Consider the following 22,345-nt stretch of genomic DNA (forward strand, 5'->3'; position numbering starts at 1 on the left):
AAAATGTTGAAAGCGAGTGACAACACTGACCTTAAAAACTCCTCTTGTCATCACTAGTGCTGCTGTTTCTAAATGTTTGACACTTTACAGTGTGAATAAATGCTATGCTAGCTTTCAATTTGGTTTGTTTCACTTTGCAAAAACTCAAAAAACTGAGAGAAAAGGGAACATTAATAAGATTTTTATATACTGTAGCTTTATTTACTGAGTACAAATAACCCTGCAGGCAATAATCTCCAAATAATCATGTGGGCTGATAGCCTAGCCGCGCTAGACCCATGCTCTGAAGACGCAAGGGTCTAGGCACGCTCGACAGGGAGGGAGACGGGCTAAAAGGTTGTCTATCAAATCACTCTGCAGCAATTGGGTAGGTATACAACCAATCAACGCAACGAAGAGTCTCCTAGAGCGCCGGAAATCAGAGGATGCGGTAGTTCGGTGAAGCCTTATTTATACAGTCAATGGGTGAAGCTCAAGTATATTACAGACATGTTAACAGAAAGATTATTCAGAGTCGGTGCTAATGGAGCTCAACGACTGTTGTCGTTTTTGTTGTCGACCCTGGCAGAGAATTAAATTCGTTGCCGTGGGTTGTCTAGCGCGGCTAGGCTAGTTATTTCCGGTTGTTTCTGTCGTCACTTAGTTACGCCTGCCTTCTGACTCTACACTTCATGGTGATTGGTCCGGCCAGTTTTAGGAGAATCCAGCCTCGAACCTTATGGAGGGTAACTAGACCCACCCTGGCAGAGAATTAAATTGGTTGCCGTGGGTTGTCTAGCGCGGCTAGGCTAGTGGGCTGAACTAATACAGTAGCACATTGAACACCGAACATATTAACAGCGACATACATGACTAAAGTTTGATGTATTTTTAGTTTAGTTTGATTAAATGCATATCAAGAAAATGAAGATCCATAAAACTTTCTGCAGGAGTTCATTTTTACTGTCTTATTGTAATTTATTGTTTACTGTTCTGCTTGATGAAAAATTAAAGCAAACAGACAAGTCAGTATGCAGAATAAGAGAAAGGCACGTAAAGCTTCACAAAATGCCATTCCACTGAGCAAAATGAATCACATTCAGCTTTTTTCTCCACCGCGATTTCATTATTTAGTGTCAGATTACCTCTCAAATTATCCCAGAGCTTTTCTTGCTCCTTTTTCCCCTGTCAGCCTCCAATTATAAACTGTGATACACAGAGTATATCAGAAATACCACAGAAAAATAACGACATCACTGCACTCATTGCACTCGGTCATACGCTGTGACGCCCAGGAGCTTTTTGAGAAGATGCTGATCCACAAATTCCCATGGGTTTGGCGGAGTGGACCGGAGCCAGTGGAAATTGCAAACAAACACTGGGGCTGCTGTGTCTGATGTGAGCACAAACAACCTCAAAGCCCTCGTTCACACATCACATCTGTGTGTGCGATTGTGCATGCGTTTTGGGTGTACATGGAAAAAAAGTGAGAAAAAGTGGAAGGGGGGGGGGGTTGGAAAAAATAGAAAGTGTGTGTTTGATTACAAGGATTGTGAGGCGTTTCAAAGGCATTACGGCATTAGATTTACGAGCTCTTTCACAGTGTCGCTGACAGTAAAACAAAGATCCCAGCTCCTGTCAAAAGTTCATATCAGGTCTCACTGTGGCAGCTGAGAGTGGGAAGGAGGACGAGGAAGTGTGAGAGAGCATGGAGGGTAAAGGAGGCGGTGAGATGAGAGGTCGAGACAGAAACAGGGGAGATGTTGAGAAGAGGAAAAAAAGCCAGAGAGTGCGAGAAACAAACGCAAAACAATCTCAAAATGGGGAGAGAGAAGCGTCTCATGACAGGCCAAAGGCGACAAAGACCAAAACCAAAAATTCAAAGAGCAGCAGAGAGAAAGAGTTAGCAGCTCTGTCTCTCCACCCCATGGTTTTAGTGGCCAAGTCCACACCACATTATGGGTCCCTGGGTTTTTTATAATGGCTGGGTGTGTTCTGATCCCGCGCTAAAGTCATCGGCAGTCAGATTCCATTCCTAATTAGTGGTGGGAACGAGAATGAGATGAGGCGAATCAGTTGAGGAACAATTAAACATGACTGAGGGAAAACAATATTTTCAAACAATATTTCACATCATGGGGTTTGATGATACCACATATGGCTCATAATGTGTCCTCGTAAAAAGCTCAGAGCTCAGCGAAGGATTGGAAATGTGTGTGTCACATATCAGTTTTAGCTGTAGTGAAAACTGAAATTCAAAAAGTATCTGTTGTTATAATGGTGATCAATCTTGAATCTATCTATCTAATCTAAGTGATGTCTTGAGAAATGCGGACTGATACAAATTTTTATCAATAGAATATGCAAGACGTGTGCAGAAATGTGTGTTTTTGTAAGCTCTGGTAAGCTGTGATGCTCTTGTAGCTCACAGAACTGAACCCTGTGGTTTGTGTGGGATCACTTCAAACAGAATGACCCATTCAGAACACACAGTTTAATGACTGACTGCAGATGTTTATCAGAATTGCTGGAAAATTTTCAACTAACAGATGCATGCAGTGAACTTTGAAGACTCAAGTCTACAAATAAACTGTACTGAAAGCAGGAACAGAATATAGCAAAATGGAGAACTTTATGTAAACGAGATGGTTCTTTGTTCACATTTTTGTCCACATTTGTCACAGTGAAAGACACATACAGCAACTCGGATAGGTGAAGATGATAAGAATGGTATGAATGACAAATTTAGAGGTGTCAGTTTGATTTACATTGATTAGCCACAGCATGAAAAACTACAGACAAGTGGAGTGAATAACATTGATTATCGCTTTATAATGGCACCTGTCAGGAGGTGAGACATATCAGGGAGTTAGTGAACAGTCAGTTCTTAAAGCTGATGTGTTGAAAGCAGGATAAGTGGACAAGCTTAAGGATTAAAATAACTGTGACAAGAGCAAAGTTGTAAAGGCTGCACGACTGGGTCGGATCAGACTGCTTACCAAAGTACTGATATTTTTATTGGCCGATTATTGATCAATTAAATACATCAAGTGTGATGCAGCCTCTTCTCTCTGACTTCCATCACTCTGTGGTCTCAGAAATGTCTCTTAAGCAGAAAAACTGAACAAGAAACCAGGAAATTAGCTCCTCTCACAATGGCTGAGGCTATGCTAACGGCTGGAGACAAACTGATCAATCTCAGTCACATAAACAGAGGAGAGTGTCCTGATTTAATCACTCATATTTCTATTTTAAATATTCAGCTATAGGCACCCTCATAAATGAAGAAGCCTAGTTATGAATGACAATTTCTTGCAATCACAAACATTACAAAACATTACATTTAATGTATATCAGTTCCAAATTTCGGTTATTGGTCTTTTTTGATTATGTCTGATCCCTAGTTTGTTTTGGTATGCAGTGGTTGGTATCTACCAGAAGTAATCGTAAAGTCGGCTATGATAAAAAGGAGTCAGAACATGCAATGCATCATAGCTTGCTGCATATTTGGTTGCTTTGCTTAAATGCCCATGTTGACCCCTGTCTTCTGTTTAAAGCACCTATGACGGGCACATGAGCGTCAGAACTAGAAGACGGTGGCCTGGTCTCATGAATCATGCACAATATACACTATGAAAAGAAGGCAGGTCGACGGAGGCTGCGTGATGCTCTGGGCAATGTTCTGCTGGAAAACCTTGGGTCTTTCTATTCGTGTGGATGTTACTCTGACACCTACCTAAACATGCTGCAGATCACGTACACCCTATCATAGCAGCAGTATTCCCTGAATGCAGTGGCATCTTTCAGTTGAATAAGCAAAACAAAAAAAAAAGCAGTTGGAATGGTTTGAGAAAAGCTTTTGATTTTGCACTTTATAGGTCAACACAATGTTAGTCAGGTGGTTTTAATGTTGTGGCGGGTTTAGAGTGTTTTATGACATGCAGGTGACTTAGACATCAGTGATCTCCAATAGTTTTGCGAAAGAAACACTTCTAATGAGCAGCTCTTGCCAATACATGCACCAGTATGAATAAAAACTACTTTCACACTCAGATACTGTTCTACATGTGTTCTGAGATAAATTTTATTCTGGCAAGAGGAAAAGCCAAATCCCAGACATAAAGAGAACATTTGGTTGCACTTTACAGTTTGACCATTTCCAACATTCTATTGACTGAGATTACTTTCAGGGAAACCCTTCTGAGTGTCTGTCTTACATCTGTAATACTTTCTCTGAGAGCTGAGAGGCTTTTCCTACTTTAAGACACAACCCAGACTCGCATTCTTTGCAAGTTTTGTGTCTTTATGAGCCACTTTCTGTCCCTGAATCTTCATCATGTTGTCTGCACAAGTTGCATTTTTAACCATTGTGGGCTACACCAACTATGCAGAAAAGTCACAGTAAATCTGCATATGTAAGCTATTGAAAATGGCTTTAATGGCAACAGCTGCAAGTCGCACATGTAGCAATTTTTTTGGATGAGCACAAGATGGATTTTTATTGTAAAATATTTTTAGACTGCATGTGTTTCTCAGTACATGTGTGCGAGGGTTCATTGCCAATAGCAGAAAGCTGCACATACTGTAAATCTCACCGGACACATATCATAACATTTGAGTTTGTGAAGCTATCAGTTCAAAGATGACTTCTCAAGATGTGACACGGCGATCCGGCAATCTAGAATCTCATATACAGACTGCAGCAGTGAGCTAATGTTTGTCTTTATGTAACCTGATCTAAGCTGCAAGTATGCAGCTTTTAAATGAAAGTGAGGCGACGCCGGCCGGTTTTGATCACGGATCGCTGTTGGTCTTAAACTAAAATTCACCCCTCTGCTTCAAAATCCAGAGAAATAAATACATTTCTCTAATCTTTTCCCTGCTGTTGCTCTCATCGTTTCCATGAAGTGCTTCTTTCTCAGTCAACACAGTTTTTCTCTGTGTTTTGTTAGAAGTTAAATGTGCTGACTAGTGCACGGCCGTGATGTCAACACACTGGAATGCACCTCCGTCCCTTGAGGAGTGGAACGGCGGATTTAGATTTGACTGACAAGTGGTGAGTCAGGCTACTGAGCGAGGAAAGTGTGCTGAAAGCTAGAAATAAGGCTCGGGGAGAGGGGCATGGTGACTGATTGACTGTACCTACTGAGCAATTAGAGTGAGATTAATTGTTTAGTTGTCACTTCATTGGACTGTTATTAGCCAAGGAACTCCTCTCTGGAAACCACTTAAATTCGAGCTAATTGACATAATTGTTCTGGAGATGACAGAACTCCTGTGGTAGTACAGAACACGGCGCGCTTTTCCCTCTGTGGGTTAACAATGAACTAAATGGTAAATGACAAAATGTTGCAATTCAGAGAGAGGAGGGAGAGATGAAAGACAGCAGGAAGGCAGAAAAACAGAGTAAATCCAAAAGGAAGAAGCGGCATTGTGTGTCTGAGTGTGTGTGCATGTTTGAACAGCATGGAGTTGAGGTCATGGAAACTTAACCGCCTGTGTGTTTTGGCCTGTGGATTAGCCAGGACATGCCTTCACACTGACTGGAATGCTTCTTTATCACACACACACACACACACACACACACACACTGTCCACACACTCACACAAGGTCAGGCCTGGAAATTAGAGCCGTGTTAGAAATGACCTTGTGAGGCTGCTCGTGTTAACCAGCTAAAAAATGTATAGAATTTAGAAAACATCCACCCAAACACATCATATATTCTTGTAGGTCAAGCTTATTGTGTATTTATGATCCTCCTAACTCCTACACTTTAACTCTCGAAACCACTTTTAATATTAATATGCACTGTAAATATTTGATTATTTGTATGTAATTAATGCAATACTTACTGCATTATTATCAAAAAGAAAAAAAATCTTGAGCATGTATATTTAAACCGCCCTCTCTTTGTATTTTTAATTTGCCTGTAAGAACATTTACACTGCGCATATCGCTGCCGGAGATCAGCAGGAGTCAGCCTCCAAAATAAGCTGTCAAGGAGATTAGATGGCATCAGCAGGCTTCTGCTCAAGTTTGCTATATCATTCATTAAAAGACATCAAATTATGAGACAAAGTAATAGTGAACTATATGGTTTTCAGAGATATGATTTAAAGCAATTTAGAGTCTTTTTTCCCCCACAAGATTTATAAGATTATCAGCGTAATAAATAATCAGAAGAGTAGAAGATGTATTCTCTTACATCTTCTGCTGAAAGAGGATCTTACATGTGCTTCTGTTTCCAAATCATAATGAGAGGCTCAAGGATGGGAAATGCACTGAGCAGCTACAAATTTAAAGCTACAGACAGGTAAAGTGTTGATTATTTTATCATAGTGCAACATTCTGCTGGGACATCTTTGGTCCTGGCCTCCCCCCAGCAGGTCGATGCACCCTTTTGCCTGCAAAAACTACTCAGAAACGGCTCAAGAAACAGACAAGAGCCCAAAGCATTGACCCAGCAGATGCACTCCCCAGATCCCAGCCTGACCGAGCATCTGTGGGATGCATCGGAACAAGCCTGAACTGTGGAGGCTCCACCCTGCAAACCACAAGACCCAACGGATCTGCTGCCAACGTCCTGGTGCCAGACACCACAGGACACCCCCAGAGGTCCATGCGCCGACAGTTCAGAGCTGTTCGGGCAGCAGAAGGGTGACCTGCACAAGATTGGGAAGGTGGTTTTAATGTTGTGGCTGATTGGTGTGCATAAAGTAGAAAGACAACAATTAAGCTTCAGATCAGGATCATAATTAGACATAATTAATTGATTCCTGAGGAGAAATTGCTTATATTGCTGAAGTCATAGAAATTTCTGTATTTCAAAAAAAAAAAAGAAGATAAACATCAGTAGAAAGCATAAGCATAAAATGTCAAATGTGCCTTCTTCTAAGGAAATGAAACTGTTAGTATACAGCGCAATAAATGACAATGCAGTAATGTTTGTGGACACAGATCTTGCTATTGCACTTCCACTGAGTGTTAACTCAACAAGTGAAAAGTTGTTCAAATTCCTCATCTAATGTGCACAATGTTTTGGATTTCACCTTCACTAGCGGACCACGTGTGCTGAAGACATGGAACTGATTTTAAGAGCTTATAACAGGTTTATACAAAAAAGAAATTAAAATACTTCAGTCTGGAACATGACTGTAAAGGTCGCATGTTAATATGGGATTACAAAAAATGCAAGTACCACCGCACCCTGCTTCCCATCTGGAATTATTTGAAATAAGCACAAGTGCACCTCGATGTTTTTATTAGAGAGTTAATTTTAGTTTTAAAGACATTAAACCAATGAACATATGTGTTGAAGAGACTGCATTACTAAGCATGTCCTGTTGAGTACTGTTCACACTCCAACAAGGTAGAAATCCACCCACCATCTGGAAAGAATTACAGTATGTTGCAGTTGGGCATATCTTTCCCTCAGTGAACAGGAAATGGTTTATTTCTCCTGAGGAGAGCCTGTCCCAGCTAGGGAAGTGGCTAACCACATGAAACTAGTGTGATCCAGTCTGTTTACACACTGTAATTTGCACAGGTGAGAGAGGATGGCTGCTGGGGTGAACACAGCCGTCCTGTTCAGTCCCCAACACTGAGGAATTGAGGTCGTTGGGGAAAGCCATGAATTAATTTCATTCATCAATCCCAGACTTAGATTTGTTCAGGTTTTAAATCACATGTCTAAAACAAATATTAAAGTCAAATAGAGTTATTTCAAGGTGAGAACTTTACCCTAACTGACTTGAATATAGTAAACCTACATAATATACTGGGCACATGTGCAGCAGTTTAATGTATTATGTTCTTGGAAACTTTAGCTGTAGGTGACTTTTGAATAACAAAACTCTCTAAAGCCAGATCTGTGGAAAAATAAGGTAGTACTTTTATCAATGGGTCGCAGTGGTGGAAGACGTATTTTGATTAATAAAAATAGTAACATTCTAAAAAATATTCCACTTGAAGTTAAAGTCCTGCATTGAAAAACCCACTGGCACTGATCAGCCACAACTTTAAAACCAATGACAGGTGAAGAGAAAAACATTGATTATCTTGTTTAAATCCAATGTACTTCTTTGAAACTTTGAGGCCACGCCACAAAACCTGTTTAGAAACACCTTGAAGAACATGAAGAAGACCCCGAGGCAATAACTCTGGCCCCAAACTTCCCAGATCGCAGTTTGATCAGGCATCTGTGGGATGTGACAGAGCTGTAAATAGTCCACGTTAATATACAGTATAAAGTGCTTTTTTAGGTTCTAGAAAGCACTTTACTGTATTACTAATTCACGTGCACCAGTGGTGGCATAGCTACTATACAAGAAACTGACCTGTCATTCAGAGAAACTTTGGGCGCGATATCTTTCCCAAAAACACTTTGATACATACAGAGATCAAAGATCAAAGAAAAAAAACATGCCCTGTTCTAATCCAGCCCTGTCTCAGTAAAATGTTGTTCTTAGACAACTAAACTACAATCTCAAATACCATTCTGAATTAAACATCATTTTAGGTTGAAATATACCTAGTTTGTGACCTCTGTCATGGTGTGAAAAGTGACCAGTCTGAAAGACCAACTAAGTCCAGGGTAATAGTGGTAGTTGGTCGCATAAACCAGTGGATGGGCTTTCTGGATTCACGTTGGATGAGAGGCTACCAGTCTCACAATGAAGATTTGCTTGGTTTTCACCCACTGTCTTGTTCGGTTTTTTGTTTTAGTTTCGAAAAATATCACGTTGTTAAACACTTTTACAAGTTACAAGTTCAGTTAAGGTTAGACACTAAAATGACGTGGTTAGATTTTGAAAAAAAATGTCATAATCAGAAACAACACTGTAAAATAAACAGCAAAGATACGTTTATTAGACCCGTGTTCATGTCTACATGACTCAGAGCTGCTTTGGTGGCCCAAGCTGGACCTACGCAGTATTACACAGATGGTTTTATTGTTGTTGCTCACATTAAGTAAATTTTTCAGGAGTTCAGAGAAACAGCCCTGTTGTTAGCTTTGTGACAATGCATTTTCCAGCTAATCTGGTAGAGGTTTAAATAGTTTCTTTAGTTTAAGAAGTAGGACAGTTTCCTCAAGCCACAAAGAAACATTTGAAATCATTCAGGGTAGGAATGGAAAATCTGAAAAGCAACTAACAAGTAAAATGCATATGCAGTGGACTAAAAAGTACAATACTGCAGTGGAGCACAAGTATAAAGTTTAAAAAAATATAACTATTTAAGTAAACTGCGTGTACCTCAAATATGTACTTGAGTAAATATCCTTAGTTGCATTCTGCCTTTATTGGTTTAATCCTGGACCAGGATGTTTTTGCAGATAATTTTGAGGCTTTTAACAAGGTCTTCAAGTTTCCTCCAGTACAAACACATTTCAGGTAAATTTAACTCCAAAGCAAACTCAGTCTCAATGGAATTTCAACTAAATTCATTACAGAAATTTTTTTGTAAAAAAACACAAATATCTTACAAAGATGTTTCATCTGCGGGGCTGTAAAAAGGAGGGAGAGGGGAAAATCCAGTTTATTTTAGTGTTAAATATGTTACATTTGATCCGGTCTGGTTTATTTTCATGGCTTTTCTGTGGACAAGTGGCTGGTTGTGTTCTTTCGGGCCGTTGTGTCGACTGCTCGTCTCGTGATGATGTTGTGGAGCCGTCGCTGGCTGGACAAAGACACACAAAAGTGTCAGTCGGACCCCATCACATGAGCTGTGTAGTGACACAAAAAGACACACAGACACACACTTCTGCAAATATACAAGCTTCTTATGTTTGATATGAGAGAGCAACAGTTTCACAGTTAACTTGACCTCTACATCTCATCTATTGGATAATGACGTTTTAGTCTATTTGCATTTTTTTGGTCAAACTAAAAAAATGTCAATCTCCGTGTATCTTTTTGCTTTACATTTCTGCATGATTCCTTGTTTACCTCCTCTGTAACCTTCATCCTTTCTCCATCCATCTCCATGATCAGTGTTACCTTTTATCTTCCTCCCTTTTCCTTCCAATCTTTGTCTTCAAGGTTACCAAGAGGTTACTTCATTCTGACTTTCTTTTATCTTTTGCATAACAACTTACCATCCATCCTACTTCTTGTGGATTTGACTCTCTTATGAGGTTATTCAGACTTGTTTACAACCTCCTCCTCCCTCTCTTCTCCTCCGATCATTCATTCATCCGTCATCGTCGCTGATCATCCATCATTGATACAGCCATTCCTCCATCTTTATAATCCATCTTTAGCAGCGCTTGTTTATGTCTGCTTGACTCTCTGCCATGCTGTTTACTGACCGCCCTTGCTTTTTTTTTCCTTTTATGACGACTCTCCTTCAACTTTTTACCCCGTCCTATTTATCATAACTTCTTTCATCTCTTTCCATCCACCTATCCATCACCTCAGCGTGGACTTTTTTTTTTTTTGGGGTATCAACACTTTCTCTTTCTTCCCAATCTCTCTATCCAGCTCACCTTTGCCAAGGTTTGGTCCTTTTCGTGTACTTTTTTCATCTTTCCTCTCTTTCTCTTTTTCTCTCTCTCCCCCAGAGAAGTTGTTTGAAGTTATTTGAGTTTATCCAACATCTCTCGTCCTAATTCCCCGCCGGTCCACTTCTCCGTCTATTCCCCCGTCTTTCCATCTATGTCTCTACCCTACATACAAAAGTTGTTTCATTTTGCCGACCACATGCAGTTCCCTTTTTCCCAGATCACATGCCGATAAACGTTGTGGTCCACGCTTATTTCTCTCCTCAGATGAAAGACAGCGAAGAAATCACAAATATTTGACCACAACAAACCAGGCAGCATCAGGCCATATGATGGGACTGTGGGCGGAGGGCCATAAAGGGAAGGCAGAAGCACACAAACACTACCATAGTCAGATCCTGTCAGACATCCATCTCTCACTTCACTATTTATTTTTTTCCCTCCTTTATTTATGCGGCAATCCCCCTTTCAAATTCAACTCGCACCCGCTCATCTGACTGAGCGGCTGCCCTTTCTTTTCAAAAGTGTAAAATTTCATAGACCTTGAGCAAAAATGGAAGAATGGGTGCGAGGGAGAGAGATGAAACACAGCTAAGGTAATAACCTGATTTCGCCTCAGTTGGTTTTGATTTAAGAGAGGAAGAGTGTGTCAGGAAAAGCAGCAGGCGCTCTTCTGTCTCGGTTCCATGCCAGATTTTTGAAGGGAGAGGCGAGGGAGGGATAGAAGCGCAGAATGAAAGGAGAGACAAAGTGAACAAAGAGAGATGGAGACAGTGAATCACACCCCATGCCAATAAAATGAAGTGAACTGACACAAAGAAGCAGAGATACCATTGAGAAAATGAGCATTCTACAGCGAGAGACAGGGCGAGGGAGATGGGGAAGGACGCGTGGGAGGGTATTACCAATGAATGAATTTTTAATAGTGTTGAGATCAACCGTACCCAGGAGCTCAAACAGAAATAAATACTTTGCCTTCACATTTTAAACCTTTTTTTTTTTTTTTACAATATGTAACAACAGTACGTTTTTTTCCCTTCTACCAGGATGATTCTTAATCATTCAGCAAACATGACAGTGTACCTGACACCAGAAAGCGAGGCAAGACCCTGACAGCAAGACAGGCAGGGACAGAGAGGCTTATGGGTAAAATCAGCGCTGCACGCCACTCACACCGCACACACACACCGCCAGCTGATTACCCCAGGTGTCTGCATTCACACATGAGGAGCATTTGAATTTTAAACTCCTCCAAAAACATGTGTCAGCCCTCACCCATCTGTCTGTCACCCTGCAACGCCCTGACAATAGCACGAGCACAATTAGCTTAAGCTGCGAGAATGTGCCAATTTACCCCCAATTTCCTGCTTACAGCATCAGACTTTTCTTTCAAATGCGTATTTTTTTAGCATAATATATGAGCCGTGCCATTTTCCTTGCCAAAACCATCTCCATATCAACGAGGATGTCCCAATTTGCCGATTTTGAGGCACATCCCAATTTAGTGCTTAAAACATTACAATTTGAGCGGCTAGGTTATATTCAATTCAGATGTACATCTCAGCATGAAAAGCTACTCTAGCCACAAAAGATGCTCTTTTTTTTGCTGCTCATGTTGCATTTTATTGTAGTCGTGTTAGTATTTTAACAGAAAACATATAAAGATAATTCCAGCCTTCTAATGTCTTACAATGTTCAGGTTTATCATGCGTGCATCATTTCTACAGAATGAAAAATGTCGACCTCAGTCTACAATTTCTGACTAAGCTCAAGGGAGAATTCAGGGACATGAGATTAACAGGTATGTTATGAACAGTTTGGCTTTGTTTGGGTGAATTATGCATTCAATAGCACAGGCAGGGGAAGGATTATCAATGTACGGCATACAGGGAAAAAATGAATAAATAAATAATGGGACTCATTTAATTCCAACACCAAGCCAATGTTACAGTCCAGTCTCGCAAAATTATTATCTATGTTGGTCTACTGCACAAACAGATATAATTTTCACAAAAAGCAGCATATTTTAAGGGGAAACTCTTGGAACGGGACTCTTCACCCCTGGCTACATAGAAAACAACCAGAGCTTTTTGTTTAGCATTTGCACGGATGTATTTTAAGGCATTTCCCCCACTCCAAAACAAGTCATTCTGGTGCCTAAACTTAGCCAAGTAATATTGTACCAAAAATATAGGCAAAAGCTGGCTGAAAACACTGAAGAAAAAAAAATAACAAAAGCTCCAATACAGGACTTGATCTTTTTTCTCCTCAATGAAGAACCCATAGTTGACACTTTATCCCTGAAACCTACAAATGTGGTCGTTGTTGGTGTTTTTATGTGTAAAGACAGTTGTGGTACCCTGATGTAAAACCCGCAAGTCATGATAAGAACGTAGTCCAGTAGAAATAAATGGACGACACAAAGCTCAGACCATCTCACAATTTCACACTCTTTGTTGTGAAGCTAATACATTTTTTTGTGCGAGGCGGCTTTGCTCAATACATTAAGTGATAACTAAGCACTGATAGCCAACTATCAGCCTGATCCTTATTTTTCCTAATAATATTTCTTCACTCTCTGTCAATGTCTTTTACTCCCTGTATGTATCAGATCTGAGCAGCAATATCTTGCCTCGTAATACCAACACAGCATGATTCATGCAGCTTCCTCAGCGCGGCCAAACAGAGCTGTAAAATGCTCTTTCAGTCTGGTGATGGCAATTGAGTCCTATGAGGCTTATAGCTGTCAACAAGGCTGCAGGCAGGATACTGAGTCAGTGGGATGTCATGAAAATGGGAAAAAGATCTTCAAAATACTGAAATGTGTGTGTGGCTTCGGAAGCAGCAGCCGAGCAGTTAGTGTGTTTCCAATCAAACATCTCAGAAAGTATTTATTGCAGAGTAAGTCGTATACAATTGCATGAAATAAAATCCCACATGCAGACCTTTTAAACTTAAAGGTAAAGTTGAGAAAAATTCAGGGCAGTTTTTGCAGTGTCCATGTGCAAGATTTTGCTGCATTTGATTGGTGTGCATAGAATTAATTCCAGTCGAAATAGTACATGTTTGGGTAGTTTCTCTTTTGTTCTTCGTCCCATTGGCTCTGAAATAAAATCATGGATGCTTCATTAAAGTCTTAGTTTTAGAGTTAGCCATAAAGACATTGCCATTGTAATACATAGTGAGTGGCAACATTTTACGGTTCAAAACTATACGGACAGATATCCACAAACTCAAACAAGGTCGCCATAAATAATATTTTGTGAAGCTCCTTTGCGGTCAATAACTGTCTGAAATCTTTGACACATCAGCAGACGTTTGCATCTTCCCAGGTGATGATCTCCAAGGTCTCGACTGCAGACACCGTTAGCTCAGGGCTTGTTGTGGGATTTCTCTGCCTTCAGTCCGGTTGTTAACAGTCTGGACTGCAGCTCACTCAGACTGTGATCCAGTCAAGGATATTTCACCTCAGTACCCTGAAAGTTTTTTGGTTGCTTTGGCCGTATGTCTGGATTCTGCTGAATAATGAAATGTCATCCATGTTGAGAACTCTTTGAGCCCTGAGAATGTTCTTACATACATCACCATCTGGCTTGTTACTTCTGTGACTTATTGATCTGAAATTATCAATAAACGCTGCCATCTCCATTTGCAACCATGCATGCCAGAACAGAATGACCAGATGCGGCTGTATTTTCTGGGTCATGAGTCGTTTCTATATTCCTCGACACTTCATCCAAAACTTCGGTAAAAATTTCAGTTTTTGAGCTTCAGAAGAGGGTTGCGGCTGGAGTGAATGTTTTGAGAATGTGGGCATAAAGTTTTCCTTTACTCTCATACATACAGGGTTTTTTGCTCATCCACAACAGTTGTTGTACTATGTTGTTTTACCCTTTTTCCTGTGCACACCTGCATTTGTAGAAACTGTTCATTTTGGCAAACCAACAACTTTTGATACTGATATGATGAAGGTTTTGCATCCTCTTGCAATATCTGCTTTTATTCTTCTGTTATGCATGTTTTCACTTGCATGGTCACTCCTTTACTTCTCTTGTTGAAAAAAAATGTTGCTCCTTAGTGTAACCTTGAAACAATACCGAGTTAGCCAAAAAAACCATTGCACAACCAAGTGTCCCATTACTTTTAGATCCTTGCAATTTAGGTACTACATTTTAGATGGGATACTCTCCCTCATAGTTCTTTCAGTCCTGACATAAACCTCCTCATAAATCTCATAAACCTCACATAAACACCAAATTACTGCTGAGGCTTGGCACTTTAATGCAATATCCATTATTTATTTTAAATGTAATATGCTGAGGCTCAGAGCCTGCTTAACAAAAAACTGTCCAAATCTTAACAGTCTGAAATCTGTGTTGAATGATGAACGCAATAAAGCTGTAGTAAAGCCAAAAGTAGACGATAGGGGTGTTGTCAGCTTATGTCAGTGATGAAATTCCTTTCATTTTTCAACCATTGCATACGGTGCAGAAGAGTGAAATGATCAGTGTTCACATTCCTCTTTGAGTTTCCAGTTTTAATTCTAAGGAAAGGGATTGATTAAAGTTCCAACCAGCAGTTTTCAGAAATCTATCATCAGTGTGGTTTTAATAAGTAAAATGGATCAACAACCACAATGATCTGGGGGTTTGGTTGTTGTAATCAAATAATGGATGCTTCATTAAGGTTTCAGTTTTAATTTGAGAATGTTTGAATACTCATCATATCTAACAGTGCTGAAGATATTGGCCTTTTAACACATGGTGCCAAAGTTTAGGGGTTCAGTAGAAAATACACTGATATCCACTAGGGATGCACCCGAATATCCCGAATATCCGAATATTCGTTTGCTATGGCGGTATCTGGATTTTAATTTTGGTATCCGAATCTTACCTATATTACACCCACCCACCCCCACCCCCACCCTCCCCGACCCACCCGCTTTCGGCCCACATCGGCTCATCCCGTCGTGTGATCACATAAACATATACACATATGTCTATGACATATACGCGATTGTCTATGTGATCACCTCCTCCCCCCAGATGAAAATAGGAATATTCGGAGCTCGTCTCCTCCCTTCGCCTTCGGCTCACTTCGGCTCATCCCGCCATGTTCAGCTTATCTCGGCTCATCCATTCGTGTTTGTTACCACCACCCGAATGGCCGGGTGGTTGCCGACTCTGATGTCACGCTTCACTTCGTTGCATAAACACAAGACAAGATGCCGAAGACCTCCGGTGTTTGGGAATTCTTCAGTTTAACTGAAAACAAAACAAAGGCAGTGTGCAAAATTTGCGTCCGAGAGACCAGACGAATGGATCCGAATATTCCGGCCGTCTCCGCCACATATCTCCCACCCCACCCCTGTCGGATACTACGAGCCGCAACGAATATTCGGATATTCATCTTTAATGGGGCACGAATATCTGGAGACCAGAAACCACTACACACGTGGACAAAATTGTTGGTACCCCTCAGTTAAAGAAGGAAAAACCCACAATTCTCACTGAAATCACTTGAAACTCACAAAAGTAACAATAAATAAAAATTTATTGAAAATTAAATAATCAAAATCAGCCATCACTTTTGAATTGTTGATCAACATAATTATTTAAAAAACAAACTAATGAAACAGGGCTGGACAAAAATGATGGTACCCATAACTTAATATTTTGTTGCACAACCTTTTGAGGCAATCACTGCAATTAAACGATTTCTGTATTTGTCAATGAGCCTTCTGCAGCTGTCAACAGGTATTTTGGCCCACTCCTCATGAGCAAACAGCTCCAGTTGTCTCAGGTTTGATGGGTGTCTTCTCCAAATGGCATGTTTCAGCTCCTTCCACATATGTTCAATGGGATTCAGATCTGGGCTCATAGAAGGCCACTTTAGAATAGTCCAACGCTTTTCTCTCAGCCATTCTTGGGTGTTTTGGCTGTGTGTTTTGGATCGTTGTCCTGTTGGAAGACCCATGACCTGCGACTGAGACCAAGCTTTCTGACACGGGGCAGCACATTTCTCTCCAGAATGCCTTGATACTCTTCAGATTTCATCGTACCTTGCACACTTTCAAGACACCCTGTGCCAGATGCAGCAAAGCAGCCCCAAAACATTACTGAGCCTCCTCCATGTTTCACCGTAGGGACAGTGTTCTTTTCTTCGTATGCTTGGTTTTTGAGTCTATGAACATAGAGTTGATGTGCCTTACCAAAAAGCTCCAGTTTGGTCTCATCTGTCCAAAGGACATTCTCCCAGAAGCTTTGTGGCTTGTCAACATGCATTTTTGCAAATTCCAGTCTGGCTTTTTTATGAGTTTTTTTCAGCAGTGGTGTCCTCCTTGGTCGTCTCCCATGAAGTCCACTTTGGCTCAAACAACGACGAATGGTGCGATCTGACACTGATGTACCTTGGCCTTGGAGTTCACCTTTAATTTCTTTGGAGGTTGCTCTGGGCTCTTTGGATACAATTCCAACGATCCGTCTCTTCAATTTGTCATCAATTTTCCTCTTGCGGCCACGTCCAGGGAGGTTGGCTACTGTCCCGTGGGTCTTGAACTTCTGAATAATATGAGCCACTGTTGTCACAGGAACTTCAAGCTGTTTAGAGATGGTCTTATAGCCTTTACCTTTAAGATGTTTGTCTATAATTTTTTTTCGGATGTCCTGGGACAATTCTCTCCTTCGCTTTCTGTTGTCCATGTTCAGTGTGGTACACACCTTTTCACCAAACAGCAGGGTGACTACTTGTCTCCCTTTAAATAGGCAGACTGACTGATTATGAGTTTGGAAACACCTGTGATGTCAATTAAATGACACACCTGAGTTAATCATGTCACTCTGGTCAAATAATTTTCAATCTTTTATAGAGGTACCATCATTTTTGTCCAGGCCTGTTTCATTAGTTTGTTTTTTTAAATAATTATGTTAATCAACAATTCAAAAGTGATGGCTGATTTTGATTATTTAATTTTCAATAAATTTTTATTTATTGTTACTTTTGTGAGTTTCAAGTGATTTCAGTGAGAATTGTGGGTTTTTCCTTCTTTAACTGAGGGGTACCAACAATTTTGTCCACGTGTGTATTTGGGCCAGTCCTAATATCCACAAAGTCAAGCAAGCTCATCATGAATAATATTTTGTGAAAACTATAAACAACTGCCTGAAAATCTTTGACACCACAAGAGCTGTGCACCAGGTTTCATATTTCTTTTATATTTTTGTGCTCACCTGCAGTTTTAAAAAGTAACAACTGTTTAGTGTTGCAAACCAACGACCTTTGACACTGATGTTAAGAGTTTTGCATCTTCTGGCATTATCCTCATTCATTATTTCATTATTCGATGACACTTATCTTTGCTTACAAGATCACTCCTTTACTTCTCATGTTGAAAGACAGCTCTTTGTTGTAACCTTGAAACGGAACAGAACTGGACAAAACACATTGCACACTACATGTCCATGGTGCATTGGAAAGGAAGTTTATTCAAGATTTAAAGAACAACAAAGCATACAAAGAATGCTTTAAAAAAAAAAGTAGATGGAAAGCTGATCTGAACGGACAAAAGCTGGACCAAACAAAGTGCAGTCATGCTTCCTGTGTAAAACATTTCAACCAATGCATTTTGCTATCTTTCATTCCAAGTTTATATAATAGGGTCATGAAAAAAGTTCTTGCCTGACCTTCTCACAATTGATTTTTTTTCTATGAACATGTATGTTTAAGTAAAATGTGTAGACAATATGGGGTCACAGAAAACATTAGTTTTTGAGTTGAAAATTCTTAAAGAAGGTGGGGTCATGTCAATTTCTGCATAGTTTTCTTCATGCCAATCCGATTATCAATGTTTGAAGTGGCATAAATTGAGAAATAATGTGGTAAGAATCCTGAGATTTGCAGGCTCATTGGATATGTACACAGGAACTTTATTGGTATATGACATACAGATGATAGACAGGGATGAAATTGTTTATGGTTTTTAAAAATTACTTGAAGCACTATGAATTGGAAAGCCCAGTAACAAATATTATATAACTCTTCCAGGTGGGGCACTATTAGAGTGGTTTCACTATCATGCCTGCTAATTGTTGTAATATTGACCATAAATGCACACAATGTAATATCAATATTTTTTTCTCACAGTATACCTCCGAGTGGCACCATACTCTACACTTTTAAAGCTCCTGTTGGTGCCAATCACCAAGGGAAAAAATCTGACTCTTAGGGTGAAAAATAAAGGTTTTATTGTTTGTGGAATATTAGAGATGATAGAACCGTGGATTTTTTGGACCAAATTTGCACCATCATATAACTGGTTTATATTCTTCTATCAAAACAGGGTTGTACCATTGAAGACCATATGTAGATATCAATGAGCTTGCAAAATTTCAGGATTCCAGCCAGTTAGCAAATCGTGGCACCTCAAACATTTATCCACAGATTAGTGGAGTAAAATGAAGCAAAAATCATCATGATCCCACCTTTGTGAAAGAATTTTTAACTCCAAGACTAATGTTACCCATGAGCCCCCATTTTACACACAAACAGCTCAATCAGTATTCACCACTTTAAAAACAAATCAGTCAAACTTATTATGGTCAGGCATGTGGCATTCAGTGAATTGAGACTGATTGACTACATTCACTTGCAAATATGTTTGCTACACAGTGCAGTTACACAGTTGCCAACAAGTGGGCTGACATGAGACTTAATTTCCTTAAATCCTATACAAGTAAAACCAGCAACTAGCACATAGCCATGTTAACATCTGTAGTAGTTTTAATAGTCATAGTAGGTTTAACAGTCTTAGACGACACATAAAGAGCACGATGTGAAATAATGTAGTAGATATAATGTAAAGCTGCACTATGTTTCATATCTTAATAGCAGCGGTGGCATTCTTTCCTCTACCTTTTCTTATTATCAAGGGCTCTTACAATGACTCAAATTAAAACTCCCATTAATCCGACAGTGTAATCCCTCCACTGCATGGGGCAGTCTTTTCAGCCTGAGTGTGGATTAGAGAACACTGAGACCCCTGTGTTGGTGGTCACTGGTGTATAACACCTCATAAAGATATGCAGTGTGTGTGTGTGTGTGTGTGTGTGTGTGTGTGTGTGTGTGTGTGTGTGTGTGTGTGTGTGTGTGTGTGTGTGTCTTGCTGTGCTGGTGGTCAGCATTTTACAGCAGCGAAAGCTTGCATTTCTGGGAGGGGTGGAGTGCTGTACATGTGGATAATGTGCTCCTTTTACTCTTTGTGGTTACCTGGTGAAGAGGAAAATCCCTGTGAGGTGGTCTTCGTGCGATGTGGACGACAATGAAGGAGGCCTGTAACGGAGGAAACAGTGAATTAATAAAATAAGCCCCCCTGAGTCGAACACTGTTTGACTAGTCAGAGGGCACCGAAACATAACGGAGGGAAGGGATTGGCGGAAGACAGAGTGGGGACCACATAAAATGTCGCTGCTTGCAAATGTTTTGGGGCATCTAGTGGTTCACCATGGTGTTCTGAAATTATTAAAGCCTGCTGAAGTTTACTGTATCAAGAAGCAGTTATAGCTGATTTGGAGTATTTCACACACCACATTCTCACAAACTTAAAAGAATTCTGTCCAATTATGTTTATGATATTTCTACCTAAAAAAAATCAAATTAACCATTTTTCTTTCTCTTGCAAAGGTAGTCAACTCACTGGACACATTTCATCACTGATCATTCCTCCTGCTACTCATCATGCTACTCACATGTCGTCCCTTATTGCACGTATAGTGTATTTAAGTATCTATAGAATCCTAATTCCAACCCAACAATGAAAAACAGGGCAAATGTGACTCATTCCCTGAGATCATCCATTAAAACCAAGTTGGAGCCAGTGGACAAAAGTGCAGAGGGAAAATGAAAAACTGAAACAGTGCTAATAATAATAAACATTTACATCCCTCTGCTGCTCTATAGGAAAATCTATGAATCATGAAAGAGTGTCGGTCAGAGATGCACGGCTGCACACATCTCACTGGAGCCGGAATTAATATTTTCATCATGCACAGCCGTAGCAGCCCAAATGGGGACAGTCTGAAAAGGTGGTCCTAAACATAAAAACAGCTTATCTTCATTAGAAATAATGATGCATTGGGTTTGTGCATGTGAATGTGGATCTATAAAGAGATGTACCGTATGTATATATTCATAGCTGCCTGTTACAGCCATTAAAACGAGGCCCACAGTGGCAAACAGACAGATATTATCTCATTCAGCACCACCGTGAGCTTATAGAACAGTAAACCTGCTGCTGCTAGTTTATTATAAACCACTTGCCAAGTCAGGTGTTCAGAACATCACACTCACATTTTGGCTGGATAATAACATTATCCAACATTTTGTTTAATGGTAAAGTAATAAAAAAAGCAAATGTCTCTTTCAAGCTAGCATTACAAACCTCAATCAATAAGCAACATCAAGTGAGATTATTAATTTGTTGCTGCGTCCCTGAGAGGCATTGTTTATGGCACTGCACCAACTTATTCCCACACGTTTTGTGAACCTTGTGCCACTTTCTCCTGCAGCCGTTTATCTGTTTTTTCGCAGCCTGGCTGAAACGTTCCCCCGACACACTGAAACCAAAGGAAATCTTCCTGCATTAATGCCGGATAGATGTACCCCGGTCACGCTGTTAAAAACACGGGTGGGCACACACAAAGTGTCAGGTACAGTGCAGAACAAAAATCTCCTAATCTCCCAACTCTTTGCTATTCATTATTATTTTACAGGGCAGCCATCCCAAATACATAAGGCCGCTATCCCGCTCAGCCCAGTCTGCCAAGCTCCAGCTCTGAGTTTGATGTTCCTCCAACATCCAACAGGCTATGATTATTTCATTCCTTTTTTAACATAACGCATCAATTATTCAACCTTTGCTAGACCAGATTTGACTTTTTTATTTAACAAAAATGACTGTGTGTGTGTGTGTGTGTGTGTGTGTGTGTGTGTGTGTGTGTGTGTGTGTGTGCGCGCGTGTGCGTGTGTGTGTGTGCGTATGTGTGTGTCTCCACCCATCCAAGGGGAGACTGAATATTCAGCGCTCGGCAAAGATAATACCTCATGCCTTAGATGAGTGATGGATGGTGAAGGGGTGGAGTAGAAGGGGGGGGGGGGAATACAAGTACACTGGAATAAATGATGACTGCATTAGCATAGGATGGCAAATGCTCCCTTCACTCCACGATAAATTGCTCCCATCCTCAAGGCAAACTGTCCACACAACAAGTGCAACCGTGACATTGGCGAGTGTGTGCGTTTTCTTGTACTAATTTTACTGGAGTGTACTGCAGCAGAAACATCACATTAGCATGCTCTGACACAAATCTATTACATCCAGTTTTTTTTTTTTCAAATGCAGTTAAGTAAATTTAAATTCCCACTGGGCAGCAAGAGTAAACTTTTACTACTTAGATCCGTCGAAGTCTGAAAAGTTACAGCTCCGTCCCTACAGCATTTCATTGTTCAATTAATTAGCTTGCAATGCACAAGTCTCTCATTAATTCATACCTTTACAAAAATTATCCCTTTATCCTTCGGCCTCATTTCCTCCCTCCCTCCCTCCCTCCATCTATATATCTCCCTCTCCCCCGCCGTTCCTCTCCTCTCCTCACATCCTCATCACAGCTAATGAGCCCACTTAAATCTATGCCAAAACACAAACAGCAAGAGAAAATGAAATAGGTAGAGTGCTTAGTCTGTTTGTTAAAGGATTCATCATGTGAGCTGTTTTCAATAAATAATACATTCAAACACTGACTTTTGTCTGCAGACGAGACTTCGGGACATGAATTATGCATTGTTATTCTTGGATAGGGCAATGCAGGGAC

At 40.3% G+C, this 22,345-nt stretch overlaps 1 long non-coding RNA gene across 5 annotated transcripts in view; it reads right to left on the minus strand.

The window, feature by feature from the left end:
* The window catches only part of LOC110950467 (uncharacterized), a 107,484-nt gene that overhangs the window by 9,471 nt on the left and 75,668 nt on the right, over positions 1–22,345 (minus strand). For 4 of the 5 annotated variants that reach the window (XR_002595653.2, XR_002595654.2, XR_007945648.1 and 1 more), the window contains one exon: positions 17,939–19,808. This is a non-coding gene — a long non-coding RNA (uncharacterized LOC110950467). Of the gene's footprint in view, positions 1–17,938; positions 19,809–22,345 lie in introns of those variants that run through there. The other variant, XR_007945647.1, reaches the window with a different exon arrangement.

The sequence above is a fragment of the Acanthochromis polyacanthus genome, chromosome 12, assembly GCF_021347895.1.
Source record: "Acanthochromis polyacanthus isolate Apoly-LR-REF ecotype Palm Island chromosome 12, KAUST_Apoly_ChrSc, whole genome shotgun sequence".
NCBI classification, from domain to species: Eukaryota; Metazoa; Chordata; class Actinopteri; family Pomacentridae; genus Acanthochromis; species Acanthochromis polyacanthus.